A 14,900-nucleotide genomic window follows, 5' to 3' on the forward strand; every position below is an offset into this window, starting at 1 on the left:
GCTGACCATAAGGACTGAGTAAGAAGCATTTTAATTAAAAGCGTGACATTGTATAGCAAGAAAATGAATCTGGATCGAATAAGTATAATGTAATTATCGCCCCAGATATAAATAGCTTTAATTTCATGCTTTGCAAAAATGAAATGGAAATTGCATCAGGGTGTTTATGAAGCTCGCTGCCAATCTTTTGAGCTAGAAGACAGGAGCCAGAAGCAATTGCTTCCCTGTCTATTTACCCACCCATCAGGCGGATCTGTTTATTATCATTATCGCTGAAGCTACATCTAAGGTGACTTTAGCGGTGACGGATACTTAGGAAATAATAAATAAATACGAGAAAAAGAGAGAGATCGTATTACAGAGAATCACACGGTAACGTGTCTCGCATCGCCGGTCTTCCAAGCACTGAGCAGATGGTCAGAAATTACACACCCACACAGCATTCACATGTACGGCGAGAGTGTAAACGGAACGTATACGGGATGCTTAGGCAGACGAAACAGGCGTCTGCAGAGACGGCAACAACTGCCATTGCTATCTTTTTATAAACTGCTTTTTTCATAAAGAATCATAAATCATAAAGACAGAACTTGTTTATGACCGGTTGGATTATGTGTTGAGGATGAGAAGTTTGTGGAAACGATTGACCAGTATTGACGTCATTATCCAGAGTGCTAAGCTCAGTTACAACTGTTGGGCTGTTCATTGATCTTCCAGTGATGATGCAGCCAGTTATGTTTTAAAGCCCCATTTCTAGTTTACTCCAAACAAAAGACATACCGACGGCTGTCCCACGATAATGATGCAGGATTCTCCAATTCAGCTCCAGGTTTTTTTCTAGAAAAATCAGTCTTTGGTGGCTTTGAAAACATCTGACACTGTCAGTTCAAAGATTTTGGAAATCCACCTTCAGAAGATTGCTAGTGTACCCACATTTTATTTGTGAGATATGTGAGCATTATGCTAAAACTTCTAATCTCTCCTCCTCACCCTTGAAATGTAGTGCTGTTTCGTTTGTTTCACCTATGGTATGCAGGGGTGTGTGTGGTGTGGCCATGACCTCTTTCTGGTGCAGATGGAGAGTAACTGGCCATGGCGTGTGGTGGGAATTATATTATAACAGAAAACGATCACCATGTCATCAAACTGCATCACTATTTCTTTGTAAATGGTGAAAAACCATGTTTGTGCCCCCCACGTTTCACGCCTGATTGCTCCTGAGCCACGTTCTGCATGAATCATTGATCCCAGTTTTTACTTATTAACGTAAACCTCGTGTTGTCCCCACTGACGACTGTGGGGGTCTTCTGCAAGCACTTAAAGCAACATGTAGCATGATCCCATCTTATACTGCTACCTAAGATAGCTCAATAGTATCTCCTCATCTATACTCCAGCCTAAGATAGCTCAATAGTATCTCCTCATCTATACTCCAGCCTAAGATAGCTCAATAGTATCTCCTCATCTATACTCCAGCCTAAGATAGCTCAATAGTATCTCCTCATCTATACTCCAGCCTAAGATAGCTCAATAGTATCTCCTCATCTATACTCCAGCCTAAGATAGCTCAATAGTATCTCCTCATCTATACTCCAGCCTAAGATAGCTCAATAGTATCTCCTCATCTATACTCCAGCCTAAGATAGCTCAATAGTATCTCCTCATCTATACTCCAGCCTAAGATAGCTCAATAGTATCACCTCATCTATACTCCAGCCTAAGATAGCTCAATAGTATCTCCTCATCTATACTCCAGCCTAAGATAGCTCAATAGTATCACCTCATCCTATACTCCAACCTAAGATAGCTCAATAGTATCACCTCATCCTATACTCCAACCTAAGATAGCTCAATAGTATCTCCTCATCCTATACTCCAACCTAAGATAGCTCAATAGTATCTCCTCATCTATACTCCAGCCTAAGATAGCTCAATAGTATCACCTCATCCTATACTCCAACCTAAGATAGCTCAATAGTATCACCTCATCCTATACTCCAACCTAAGATAGCTCAATAGTATCACCTCATCCTATACTCTAACCTAAGATAGCTCAATAGTATCTCCTCATCTATACTCCAGCCTAAGATAGCTCAATAGTATCTCCTCATCTATACTCCAGCCTAAGATAGCTCAATAGTATCTCCTCATCTATACTCCAGCCTAAGATAGCTCAATAGTATCTCCTCATCTATACTCCAGCCTAAGATAGCTCAATAGTATCTCCTCATCTATACTCCAGCCTAAGATAGCTCAATAGTATCTCCTCATCTATACTCCAGCCTAAGATAGCTCAATAGTATCTCCTCATCTATACTCCAGCCTAAGATAGCTCAATAGTATCACCTCATCTATACTCCAGCCTAAGATAGCTCAATAGTATCTCCTCATCTATACTCCAGCCTAAGATAGCTCAATAGTATCACCTCATCCTATACTCCAACCTAAGATAGCTCAATAGTATCACCTCATCCTATACTCCAACCTAAGATAGCTCAATAGTATCTCCTCATCCTATACTCCAACCTAAGATAGCTCAATAGTATCTCCTCATCTATACTCCAGCCTAAGATAGCTCAATAGTATCACCTCATCCTATACTCCAACCTAAGATAGCTCAATAGTATCACCTCATCCTATACTCCAACCTAAGATAGCTCAATAGTATCACCTCATCCTATACTCTAACCTAAGATAGCTCAATAGTATCTCCTCATCTATACTCCAGCCTAAGATAGCTCAATAGTATCTCCTCATCTATACTCCAGCCTAAGATAGCTCAATAGTATCTCCTCATCTATACTCCAGCCTAAGATAGCTCAATAGTATCTCCTCATCTATACTCCAGCCTAAGATAGCTCAATAGTATCTCCTCATCTATACTCCAGCCTAAGATAGCTCAATAGTATCTCCTCATCTATACTCCAGCCTAAGATAGCTCAATAGTATCTCCTCATCTATACTCCAGCCTAAGATAGCTCAATAGTATCTCCTCATCTATACTCCAGCCTAAGATAGCTCAATAGTATCTCCTCATCTATACTCCAGCCTAAGATAGCTCAATAGTATCTCCTCATCTATACTCCAGCCTAAGATAGCTCAATAGTATCTCCTCATCTATACTCCAGCCTAAGATAGCTCAATAGTATCTCCTCATCTATACTCCAGCCTAAGATAGCTCAATAGTATCACCTCATCTATACTCCAGCCTAAGATAGCTCAATAGTATCTCCTCATCTATACTCCAGCCTAAGATAGCTCAATAGTATCACCTCATCCTATACTCCAACCTAAGATAGCTCAATAGTATCACCTCATCCTATACTCCAACCTAAGATAGCTCAATAGTATCTCCTCATCCTATACTCCAACCTAAGATAGCTCAATAGTATCTCCTCATCTATACTCCAGCCTAAGATAGCTCAATAGTATCACCTCATCCTATACTCCAACCTAAGATAGCTCAATAGTATCACCTCATCCTATACTCCAACCTAAGATAGCTCAATAGTATCACCTCATCCTATACTCTAACCTAAGATAGCTCAATAGTATCTCCTCATCTATACTCCAGCCTAAGATAGCTCAATAGTATCTCCTCATCTATACTCCAGCCTAAGAAAACTCAATAGTATCACCTCATCCTATACTCCAACCTAAGATAGCTCAATAGTATCACCTCATCCTATACTCCAACCTAAGATAGCTCAATAGTATCACCTCATCCTATACTCCAACCTAAGATAGCTCAATAGTATCTCCTCATCTATACTCCAGCCTAAGATAGCTCAATAGTATCACCTCATCCTATACTCCAACCTAAGATAGCTCAATAGTATCACCTCATCCTATACTCCAACCTAAGATAGCTCAATAGTATCACCTCATCCTATACTCTAACCTAAGATAGCTCAATAGTATCTCCTCATCTATACTCCAGCCTAAGATAGCTCAATAGTATCTCCTCATCTATACTCCAGCCTAAGAAAACTCAATAGTATCACCTCATCCTATACTCCAACCTAAGATAACTCAATAGTATCACCTCATCCTATACTCCAGCCTAAGATAGCTCAATAGTATCACCTCATCCTATACTCCAACCTAAGATAGCTCAATAGTATCACCTCATCCTATACTCTAACCTAAGATAGCTCAATAGTATCACCTCATCTATACTCCAGCCTAAGATAGCTCAATAGTATCTCCTCATCTATACTCCAGCCTAAGATAGCTCAATAGTATCTCCTCATCTATACTCCAGCCTAAGATAGCTCAATAGTATCTCCTCATCTATACTCCAGCCTAAGATAGCTCAATAGTATCTCCTCATCTATACTCCAGCCTAAGATAGCTCAATAGTATCTCCTCATCTATACTCCAGCCTAAGATAGCTCAATAGTATCTCCTCATCTATACTCCAGCCTAAGATAGCTCAATAGTATCTCCTCATCTATACTCCAGCCTAAGATAGCTCAATAGTATCTCCTCATCTATACTCCAGCCTAAGATAGCTCAATAGTATCTCCTCATCTATACTCCAGCCTAAGATAGCTCAATAGTATCACCTCATCTATACTCCAGCCTAAGATAGCTCAATAGTATCTCCTCATCTATACTCCAGCCTAAGATAGCTCAATAGTATCACCTCATCCTATACTCCAACCTAAGATAGCTCAATAGTATCACCTCATCCTATACTCCAACCTAAGATAGCTCAATAGTATCTCCTCATCCTATACTCCAACCTAAGATAGCTCAATAGTATCTCCTCATCTATACTCCAGCCTAAGATAGCTCAATAGTATCACCTCATCCTATACTCCAACCTAAGATAGCTCAATAGTATCACCTCATCCTATACTCCAACCTAAGATAGCTCAATAGTATCACCTCATCCTATACTCTAACCTAAGATAGCTCAATAGTATCTCCTCATCTATACTCCAGCCTAAGATAGCTCAATAGTATCTCCTCATCTATACTCCAGCCTAAGAAAACTCAATAGTATCACCTCATCCTATACTCCAACCTAAGATAGCTCAATAGTATCACCTCATCCTATACTCCAACCTAAGATAGCTCAATAGTATCACCTCATCCTATACTCCAACCTAAGATAGCTCAATAGTATCTCCTCATCTATACTCCAGCCTAAGATAGCTCAATAGTATCACCTCATCCTATACTCCAACCTAAGATAGCTCAATAGTATCACCTCATCCTATACTCCAACCTAAGATAGCTCAATAGTATCACCTCATCCTATACTCTAACCTAAGATAGCTCAATAGTATCTCCTCATCTATACTCCAGCCTAAGATAGCTCAATAGTATCTCCTCATCTATACTCCAGCCTAAGAAAACTCAATAGTATCACCTCATCCTATACTCCAACCTAAGATAACTCAATAGTATCACCTCATCCTATACTCCAGCCTAAGATAGCTCAATAGTATCACCTCATCCTATACTCCAACCTAAGATAGCTCAATAGTATCACCTCATCCTATACTCTAACCTAAGATAGCTCAATAGTATCACCTCATCCTATACTCTAACCTAAGATAGCTCAATTTTATCACATCATCCTATACTTCAACCTAAGATAACTCAATAGTATCACCCCATCCCATACTCCAACTTAAGATAGATCAATAGTATCACCTCATCTAATACTCCAACCTAAGCTAGCTCAATAGCAACACCCCATCTCATACTCCAACCTAAGATAGATCAATAGTATCACCCCATCTCATACTCCAACCTAAGATAGATCAATAGTATCATCCCATCTCATACTCCAAGTTAAGATAGCTCAGTACCATGACCCCATCTTACTCTCCAACCTAAGATAGCTCAACAGTAAATTCATACTGCACTGCAAAATCAGAAAAAAATAGTCCATTAATAATAGGTATGTGTAGTTCAAAATATAAATTAGTATTCATTACATGTTAGAAGTAGGTTTAAAAGTTGAGCCATTGTGTCCATAAAGTAGTAAACATAGATTTGTGTGTCATGTTTCAAATGTTGCAAACTCCACAGTTTAATATAAATGCACGTTTCTGTTTATTGGCACGTAAAGTCTCCCCTTTTAATCGTTATTTTGTTCTGATGAAGCCCTTCGCATTGTGCCGCCGCATTAATTTCCTCCGCGGTGACATTCTGATATGAGCAGAACAGATGGAAATGCAGGATTGTTCTAGCAAATTTATCATAAAAAATGCATTCGACACCTGTGTAATTTGCCTAATCATTTTTTCCTAATAAGCTCCCCTCCATTAATTATGCACGATTTCCACAATGCAATCAAGATAAAAGTAAATCTGATGGCTTAATACCCTTCAAAATAATTGGTTCACCCATCTCCAGGCCTCCTTTCCCTCCGATTCCCGTTTCTTCCTCTTCCCCGGATTTTTAATTAGGAGGAGAAAATGGAGGATGTCTCTAAGTGTATCAGGGCGAACCCAGCAGGCGGCCTGGCCTGGGACTTGGTGGGGAAGAGGAAGCTGTCCTGCTGCTTTTTTGGGCAGGAGTCAAGGATGTAAGCTGACAAAAGGAAGGGTGCACACCCCCCCAAGACCCCCCCCCAGCCTATGCGAACAGCCCCGCTCCCCCGCCCGGCCCCCTCTTCCTCGGCAGCCGCCCCTCTGCAGTAAACAGATGCGATTAGCGTTCGGCTGCCTTCGAAAACGGGCCGCGGGACTCAGTGGGTCTAATGAGAATCAACTTTAGGGAGGCGGTCGTCTGGCAGGGCGTCCCACCTGTCACATCGTTGGGGGTCCTGGGATCTGCTCAGCTAAACGAGCCGCCCAGAAGCAGGCCTCCTCCCTACCAGCCAAGCCGACGCCTGCCTTCCACGCTTTTCCGCTCAGTTTTAGCCAGCTCTCCTTGCTGACTGGTTTCTGCGCTCATCCCTGCAGATTCACGGAAGGATTTCAAGAGGAACCTGCAAAGGACGGCCACTGCCCCACTGACAACCACGTGAAGCGGGGATCCATTTTTAATCTTACAGATAAACATTCACGAGATTCCTAGGTTGGAAAATAATTTATGTAGCATTCCATGAAATTCCATTCGATGCTTTCATATATTCCTAAAATGTTTTGCTTTAATTATATGTTTACAATACAATTTTAATGATGTTAATGTGAGAATTTCACCATGTGTGTACAGAACTTAGAATAGTACAAATTAAGACCTTTGGTTCCTTTAAGTCAGAGCTAGATAAGATTTTAACAACTCTGAGTTACTAGCAGAATTCTTCTCAAACGAGCTTGATGGGGCATATGGCCTCCTCTCGTTTGTAGATTTCGTATGTTCTTATATGCACAGTGCATTTTAAACAAGTATCAGAGTTGAAGGCTCTTCCCCACAAACTGAAGAGGAAAGGTATGGCAGGCTGCAGTTAAACAGAACTAAAGAATTGATAAAGAAAACACCCTTTCCTTTTAAGGGGTACAATTCATTGGCAGCCAGTCCTTGTCATTTATATGTGCAGTATCAAAATGCAGGGCCCCCACCCGCCCAGCAGAGGGCAGCGTTGTCAGTGCACTTCACTGGCACAAATTAGTGAAATGTTTTTATGTGCAGAATATTCCATAATCTACAGCACAGCATAATTAGATATATTATAGTGCGCACATGAAATATCGATTGTTTTGCAAATTTCGTTTAGCCAAACACACTTCTGTGGTGCTTGTTTCCATTGATTTTTTTTTTGTTTATGTTTTCAATGTTTTAAATTAAGATCGAAAACTGTATCAAAAACATATAAATACAACTAACATTTTATTTTTCATAAGATACTGGGCACAAAATATTCAAGTGTAATACAGCGAACTGTTAAAATTAAAATGTTAGTTCTGATTTAACTGAATTATAGCACTATTTTCCAGGACAAAGAGATGGAACTCTTTCTGAACTTCATTACCTTTCTGTTAAATAAATGTTGTCTTTATTCTAATATGGTGGTCCGCAGGACTGACTTCATCTGCGTCCTTAGGATTTCATTTACTTGGACTGTATCCCTGTTACCTTTGCCCAGGACCAGAGATTCCCGGACCCTAACTCATAATTATATGAGACCCCTTCAATACCAACAGCTGCCATATTTACTCTTTGTGTGAGCAAAAACTCTTGAGTCACTGTGTGCATGCTTCACTTCTTGTGCAATATCTGCTAAACATACCCAACTTACAAATTTGCCAGAATCTTGCAAAACTGCAGTAGCCCTAAGAGGTTTACTGCATGCTGTGCATATTACAATCTCAAAGAAATCCAATAATTTTATTGAGCCAGATCTTCATTATAACAAGTCAAACTGACTACCATTTTTATGTTATAATTTAGCAAATAATTTCAATAAATATAACTTAAGGCCAAGACGAGGTTCATGTGCTATAGTTTACTTAGATGGATGAGGTTCAGGAGGTTTGAACCGGCGCTTGGTTATAGTAAAGGGTAAACAGACATCAAGGAACAGTCATCAAATATTAGAGAGAGAGAAGCTCCCTGCCTCTCTGTGAAAGCCTTCGCTTATTCATCCTCTGCCAGCAACTAGTGACAGCATCACTCTGCCCTCCCCAGGTCCGGCCCTCCCCGGTGACAAAGGGCTCCCAGAAGCAGATGACGGAAGGGGCGTGGGGTGGGATTCGGAGAGGGGGGTAAATTTAAGAGGTTTATCGGTTCCACCGCCGCGCCAAGCGAGCGCCCCCACCTCCCCCCCCCCCACTCCCACCCCCCGCAGCCACCTCAGCTTCCTCTTGTTTTGCCATCGCAAATCCCTGTGATCATTACGCCGCCATGTTTGGGTTTCGGCAGAAGCCCGGTCTCTGATCCGTGGCTGACGGCCATTGGTGCTCACCTCGTAGATGCTACCTGTGTGGGACTCCATGATAAGCGCACGGCCTTTGTGGCAACGCCGGGGCTCTCCACAGTCAGGCCTCTGCAAAAGGGAAAGTCGCATTTAAAAATGCGGCCTGTGTGCTAAATGGCTACTTGACCAGCCTGGCTTTGTACTCATGCTGTTCTGGTCCAAACTCGGCATTTAAAATGCCCCCTGTTCCTGCCCCCCAGCTGGGATCATTAAGTAATGCCTGTTGGTGACGATGTGGCCTTTCTCTGACACATCACTGGGATGATTACCCAGAAACACTAGCGCAAAGGGAGGGGGGCACCTGGAAAATAATACAAGAAACAATGAACATGAAGAAAGAAATGAACAAACCGCATGTTGACTTCTCAGTCAGAAAGCCCCCAGTCTGGGGGGGAGGGACATGGTAATTTAGCAGCCCTGGAAAAAACAGTCACTGATTGAGTTGGGAGATTTCATTTAAGTAGCTCTAAAAGCGATCAAATTAAAGGTTTGCTTTGTAGATATTAGTGTCTTAAATGTCAGGGGATATTCAGTGCGCCAACCTCACCCTCCGCCGCACACCCCCACCCTCTCCGGGCCGACGAACGGCCGTGTGATCACACCTGCACAGAAATGCTAATGCACGGACGCGCTAACTTTCTGTTTACGAGAGCTTTTACTTCATTAATTTGGCATCGGCTGAAGTGTTAATCTATGTCGTTGCCGTGGTTACGGAACAAACAGCAGCCCCGGCGCATGGCCCGTTAATTGCGCTTGATTGTTTCAGGCAGACAGAGTGCGGCCAGGGTGGGGTGCAAAGAAGCTCTGCCATCGACACCCCCACCACCGTGCGGGTCTGCGTGCGTATTCACTGAGCTCTGACATTCAGAAATAAAAGGCTCCGTTTCCACGTTAGACCCATGCATTTTCCCACCCGCCTTATCGCAATTCGGCTTATTTCGGTGCATCTGCGACGTGGTATTAACCTCGGCACGCTGACCTCCGGCACTGTTGCATTATGGTAAGATGGAGAGGCAGAGGCATCAAAAACATCAGATAGCGTAACAGGAATGGTTACAAGTACAGAGAACGCAGGTAAACTGAATGCAGGCATTCGAACCATCCTGCCAGGCCTCATTCGCCCAGCTGCTGATATATTACTGAGATACAGACACGTAATCATGATAACACTGCCGTTGTCCACTGTCATTCAGTCAATATCATCAATATCTTTCAGTACTCTGTATCTTTCTTCTTCCATCCATCATCCATCTGCTTGCCCAGTGCAGAGTCACAGAGTTAGCCAGCAAACACAAGGCACGAGTCCGGGGTCTATCTGTCGTCCTTTAAGATTAATCTGCTGGAATTGATAGATAGTCATTTTGTGATTCATGGCCTTCAGCAGGTTGGCATTCTGCCCCTCTGGTGCCCTGCTACCACGTGCCCGACGCTTCCCAGATTGGGTGGATGGATGAAAGCATTATTTTTGTTTACAATGGGGATAATTTGACACCTGCACTCCTCTTCACAGTCACATAGACTTCAAACCAGACGGCTCACGCTCAAGGCACAACCAGTCTTTGAATGATGTGTTGGATCCCCAGCTGGTGAGGATATACATCCGTATTTTTTTCTGTGCACGACCAATGCGGCGAGCCTGGGAGGGGATGCCAAATCAGTACAGGCAACACGCTCAAAATGGACACCGTAGAGACAACACCTGTCTATGGATGCAGAGACAAATGCTGAGTACCAGGAGGATAAACCCTATGAAGAAGTCAAACCCATGAGACAGAAGGTGTGAGGCCAACTGAATCACTGAAGCTTAAGGATTTTACTAAAATTCGTTAGCAGGAACTGAGATAAAATGCCATCAGTTTTGTGGTCAACATGCTTTAGGCTAGAGAGTATTCAATGGTTTTCGTGCCAATACTGGATAGATAAAGGGCCGATTCCAGCCTTTGACATTCCTGTGAAGGGCTTTTATAGTACTTTCTGTGAGCTGGAAAACTAATTTAGGTGTTTTTGTGTGTTGTAAGTACAGAACATATGCCGGTTGGGAAAATAGTACACGTCTGCATTCAAATAGTATTTTTGTGTTTGTATCTGTATTTGAAGATCATCTGTATAGGTCTGGCCATTTCTTGAATGTTATCAGAATTCAAAACAATAATGCATATGAAGACATGATTTCAAATGATGAGATTTCTAGAAGGTGGTGGAATGGATGGAAATCATCTCAGATCGGTGTTTAATTCTCCGGAAAACATGCAGAGAATTCAAGGTCTGGCAGCTGAATCCCCATCGCAGAGAGACAGGAAGTGGAGGTAGATCAGTCACTGAGGCATGCTGGGAAACGGGCCGGCACCTGGATCACCATTGTAAAGGGGGCTGCTTCTCTTCTTATGAAAACGTCCCCCATGTTCTCCAGCGGGGTTTTTTTTTTGGGGGGTTGGGGTGGGGGGAATCATATATGCGTCTTTAGTTTGAACCTTCACAGGAGCCAATTTCACCCAGCAGACTGGGAGGAATCTACAAAGCTGGCTGCGAACTTCAGGGCTCCATGTGAACACGGTAATAAATGTTGTTATCATTGCCCAGACTGACGAGAAAAAAAAAAACTGCAAATAAGCCATTTTGCTTTTGAAAAAAAATACAGCTTTTATTTAGGTGAGATAGACGCCTGTAAGGTTTGCAAAAGGGAGTAAAAAATACATCTAATATTCTGAGGTAACTGTGACTATATCAGCCATATACAAATGATCCAGGACCTTGATTTAAACAGCAAATGAAACAGGCACAAATATACACTTTCTGTCCCTGTCATACCCACCTTGTTACACCTTCCCCAGTTGATGCCTTTCAACTCGACCCAGATAATTTAATAGACCTTATTAGAAATGGCACAAAAAATACTTAATTTAAAGGCTGACTAATCTATCTGGTCATCATATATTATAACAAATCATTGTTTTTAAAGATAATAAGATCCTTCCGCGTAGCACTGGCCAGCATCTAGTCATTCAGCCTGGTGGAAGCATGTAGGTCTCCAAAGCTGATTATCAAATGAGGCTCTGCTTTAAAGAGCATTTCTTCCTTTTGAAATGAATTTTTCCATGAATTTTTACAGGTACATTGGAATGCTTCTGATTCATATATCCCAGTTTGTTCTTCTTTGATACACACAGCTAAGAGTGAAGCTGTGGGTCTGAGCACAAGGTCAGGCCATTTAGCTGACACACCTGGGGCATTTTGGGGGATTAGGGGCCTTGGTCAAGGGCCCAATGGAGATGCGGCTCAAACCAGTGACCATCTGAGAACAAACGCAGGATCCAAACCCGCAGAGCCACACAAGAATGGATGATACACCGTACATCGCTGTACCACGGTGCCATGGAGTCTGGGTAGCTGTACGTCGATCACGCGGGCCAACCAAAGTCAGCGAGCGGTTACATGAGCCTCGGACCTGATGGCCTCTGGCTGAGCCGCCTGGTAACTAGCTGAAACTAGATGCCACTTAAAGTAGCTTAATGCTCACAGTAATCACTCTGAAGAATCACTCCTAAATGCCCCTGTCACTGGTTTGGATGCGTTCCCACATGCCGCCTCTGCAGCCAAACCCTGTCTATCCACTCTGCCGATATGCGATAAACTGCAAATTTTTGTTTCGGGAAAAAAAAAAAAATAATAATAAATAATAATAATAATAATAATAAAGGAAGCACAAGTCAAGAAAAATCAAGGCGAAGTTTTAATGAGATGAATGTGGCTAATGATAGTCGAGGTGAGAGGTTAAAGCGCGGGGTTAATGGCACTATCAGGATTCAGACAAAGTTAAGTGTTGAGGAAAGGTCTAGCACAAGAGGTTAATTAACCTTTTAAAACCCCAAGTTGTCGGCACATACATACATATTGAATGGAGCCGCCACTGGGGCCTCCAGGTCATTGCTAATACATTCTGCACGCTACAATTAAAGCATCATCCGACCACTCCAGATCTCCATTTAAGTGCCATTTACGAGGCTGAAATCTGAAAGGCAATTAATTTAAGTCCAACGCTATTGAAGTAAGGAGGTGCCAGGTTACAAGATATATAATTTAAGACTGAAGTGCTGTTAGCGTGGTCAAAGCAAGGCTAGTGATGCAAACGCTAAAGTATCCGCTTTTATTCCGTTCTCATTCTTTCTCTTGTTATTTTTCTCCCCCTCCCAGCTTTAATGGCCATGCAGTGCAATATGGGGACAATAAACGGGAGGGAAAAATGCACTTTAGCAGTTCAGGGTAACGCATTATTGAGTCGGATGTGGATATTACTTTGAGAATATTACTTACGTCAAATTTTATACATTCAAAGGGCTTTCAATTTGTACTATATCGGTCGGAACACTTTGTGACCCAGACAGATATAAAACAATCCGAAAAGTAGAGGGAGACTGAAGTGGCAGCCCTGAGATAGAATAGATATTTGTCAGTGGATAGAAAAGCTATGCGGGTTGAAAATACCGAGCCAGGGAAAAAAAAAATTACATTTCTGGCTCCATCAGGCCATTGTGGCACATTTCAGGTATCAGAAGTACGTTCGAGTGAATTACAGAAAAGGTGATACTTGTTTAAAGGTTAATGGCATTGAATCATTTCATTCCGTGGGATTTTTATATACGGCCCTCAGTAAATGGCAACCGGTATTCAGGAAATTCTCCTTTTTGCAATTTAATGGAGAGAAGGCCACATGAAAATTAAATCTGCTGCTGGAAAGAAGCATATTAAAGAGAGGAATAAGAGGCGTGCAGGTCGGTTTGTCTTGCGGTCAGCTGTGGGTAAATGGGGTGTAGAAAAGCCAGGCTGGAGACGACTCCACCACAGCAGGACCACAAGCACAATATATGGCCCTAAGTCAGGATCCATCCATCCATGCATCCATCCAGTTTTAACAGGGCCTCTCCATCTTAAAGCTGAATTTGAATACTAATAAATGAAAGTGTGCAGATATGGTAATCACTTCAGTATTATACTTATGGGCAAAGCTAATGCAGCGAAGGGTCTTGCTGTAGAGATGTCGGGCTGACGAACGGGATGGACCGGCCTCCCGTTCGGGTCGTTCCCCTGCCCCTTGGCCTGTGCTTCCTGAGATAGGCTGCAAGCTAACATCAGTCCCGCACTGACCGCATAAGCGGCTGTAGATGGATGGATGGGTGATGACTCTATGCCACATATTATTCAGTTGCTGTGACGCCAGTGGGCTCATCCTTTTAGTGACCTGTTAAAGTCACTCGCGCCTCGATCCGTGACCCCATTACGCACACCCCGCCCCACCCAGAAGCCAGCCAATCAGAGCCGAGCCGCAGGATGATGAGGGTCCGGTACTGCCGATTTGGTGGGGCGGGGTGGGGTCTCTCATCAGGAAGCCCCGCCCAACAGGAGGGAGTAGAAGATGGAGCTGCCGCCTCCTTCCTGCTCGATTGCAGGAGCGCAGCACCCGCATTCTCTCAGGGGTGAGGGAATGACTCCCAGCGGAGCCGGTCCTGCAGAGCCTGCCTCTTCTCCAGGAGGAACTCCCCGCCGCTCTTTAATGAGCCTGTGAGCCCCCCCCCCCCCCCGCCTTTCTCATCTTTTTGCCCGTCTTTCTCTTCCAGCGCTGAAGAAGTTTCAGTCTCCCTCCCCGTAGCGCTCGTTTCCGGGGCGCCTTCCTTCCGGTTTCGATGAAACCTGCGCCACGCCCATCCATGCCACCAGATGAATCTCCCCTTTGCCTCGCCGGCCCCCTTTAGGTGGCTGCGTGCCACCTGTCTCCGCGGCGAGGAAGCGGCCGTTTCAGTTTGCCGGTAAATCATTTGGGGGAACAGTCAATGATAAGACACCAGCCCTAAGAGACGACAACGTAACACACAGCCACTGTTTCTGCTGCTGGATGAGAAACAAGATGTATTTCACTTATAATTATATCCATCCATCCATCCATCCATCCAGCTGCCAGTACAAGGTCAAAGGGATATTGTGTAAGAAAAAAATAATGAGTTAATGTTTATAGCGGATCCTCACT

Source organism: Paramormyrops kingsleyae, chromosome 1, assembly GCF_048594095.1.
Source record: "Paramormyrops kingsleyae isolate MSU_618 chromosome 1, PKINGS_0.4, whole genome shotgun sequence".
NCBI lineage: Eukaryota > Metazoa > Chordata > Actinopteri > Osteoglossiformes > Mormyridae > Paramormyrops > Paramormyrops kingsleyae.